Raw genomic sequence first — 2,456 nt, forward strand, 5'->3', positions numbered from 1 at the left:
GTGACCATCGAACATTACAATGATGTTCACTGTACCAGAGCACTCATGGGGCAGACTGGCCGGGGGGGAGACAGCACCTCAGTTGCACCCCAAAATCATCAGGTGGTTGATTTAGTCTCTCAGAGCAGGGGTGAGTGATCTGGGAAGGGAAAGAGGGGGGGATCTCAACAGATCTCAACTCTCTGCTTTTATTTAAGCACCACCACAAGCCTCCTGCAATGCCTAGTCTGTAAAGGTGGTGCCGAGGCTTAGGGGTAATCAGGTTTTATGACTAAAACTCTCCCTTCTCAGTCCTTGAACAAGAAAAGTGTCTCCATGTTTCCTCCCAAGCCCATCAAGCTCATTGATGTGTGACTAACTCTTTCATTGACCAAAGCCCAACCACTTCCCTCACGTGATCTTACATAACTGCTCATCTATTTCATTAATGAATGGAGCTTGAGAAAATTTCCATTGCCCAAGGCCCTTGGGGGAAAACGCGTGAGCGCAATCTCCACTTTTTGTGTGCCAATGTGGGATTTTCCTATGGATTAACTGAGTACAGTGGAATTTTTTTTGGTTGCTGTCATTGGTGCCTGAAACGGTATGGAAACAGATGGGCACCACAGAGAAAGAATAAAAAAAAAAAAAAGGAGCCCCTGCCTGAGCTAGAGGAAACAGAAGTCTCCCTGTGCCAGGAGGAGTGGCAGGGACGTCATCACTGTGGGTAGGGACTGCACCTATTCCCAGGCAGGTGGCTGCTGCCAGGCAAATGCTGCTGTGTTTGCTCAGCCCTGTGCAGAGCCAAAACATCTTCCAGCCTCGGCAGAGACCCAGCAGCGCTGGCTTACTGGTGTTCTGGGGGCCTGGGGAAAAGAGCTTGTCCTGGAGCTGGCGAGCAGCTCTTTCTGACCTGACACAGCCAGGACATGGCAGGCACAAGCACAGTCCCTGTGGAAAGGTCTCTCAGGGTGCTCCATAAACTGAACTGCTTCCTCAGAGAGCTCTTCAGCTTTTTCTCTGCTCACAGTGACCCAGAATGGCCACGGAATCCTCGTCTGCTCTCCTTGCTCTGAATGCAGTGTAAATCCCCAAATCCCAGTCTGACGCTAAGCAGCAGTGGAAGGGGGTGATATCTACCTGTTGATAGTATCAGCATGTCAAAGACACACACCCCAGCATTTATAGCAGGCAGGAACTGGAGGAAAGAGGGGGATACCCCACTATTTCTAAAAGCCCATGCTGATGCTTCAGATTTTCCCATTTTAATCACTTCACTGTGATGCTCCGTAAGAAAGAATTACTTTTACCATAAAAGTCCTTCCACAGGTAGAAGGCTAGGATTGGGGGAGCTCTACCTCTCCCAGAGCAATGTCACACAGAGGCGTTCATAAGTGCTAGAGACACGTGATTTTCAGAAACACTATTCATGCTGTTCTCTGAGGATGTACTTTGGAACCAAGGTATTTGTTGGGTGTGCAACGTGGGCTTCCCGCTGTGTGAGCTACAAATTTCATGGCCATAGGGCTTGGGGAAATGCTGCTGAAGCTAACAGGATAGCTAGCTTGAACTGGGCACTGGACTACCATGAAGGATGGAAGTTGCAGCCCTAAAATACTGGAGGATGCTCCTTTCTCTTTCAGTTCATGGGGAGAAAAATGCAAAGGCAGCCCTAGCGTCTGTAATGTCTGGTCCACGTGCAATGATGAGTGAATATTTAACTGCAGGAAGAACATTCCCTTCCAGAGATTGAAGTGTCCAAGTTAATCAGTTCCAGAGTATATATTCAAGTATATTCAAGTCACGGGTGTCAGGAGGACAATACAAGTTCAAAACCTTGAGGATGTTCAAAGTCTTCTACTACTCCTGGCCATGCCTCCCCTGCGATGCTAAAAAGGAGTATCTTTTCACCTGCTGAGAAAGCAGGATGATTAACTTACTCAAGGACAGGCCTCATAGGGAGGGGGAAGGGATGGATAATTGACAAGCAGGGTGGTTTTAGATCCTCCTTTTGCATCTGGATGGTGCTTCAGAAGCCTGGGAGCAAAGGCTGCTGCAGTAGTTGGGCTGGGAAAGCCCTCAGACAGGACTGGAAAGGTTTCCTGGACTATCAGTGTGTTGGGCGTTCACCATCTCCGGTTGGGCTGAGATTCTCATGACAGAAATTTTTAGTGGTTGTGGTTCTGAGGCTTTGGAAGATTTTTGCCAGACCCTCTTCTTACACAACAACATATTTAAAGTTATTATTTCACCCTAGTATACTTAATTTCCCCTCATCTGACAGAGACTGAGGTACCAGCATACTTTCTCTCACCTGCATCACTGGCTGACTAGTTAAGGGAGCTGGGATCTTGGCTGTTCACTCCTCAGCCAAGCTCTGACTTTGCCTGGCACTTCTCAGCAGGGACATGTCTCCCTGTGGAGAAAACAAAACACAACAAAACAAAACAAAACAAAAACTTCCATAATACATTTAC

The sequence above is a fragment of the Anser anser genome (genome assembly GCF_964211835.1).
Source record: "Anser anser genome assembly, chromosome: 1".
NCBI classification, from domain to species: Eukaryota; Metazoa; Chordata; class Aves; order Anseriformes; family Anatidae; genus Anser; species Anser anser.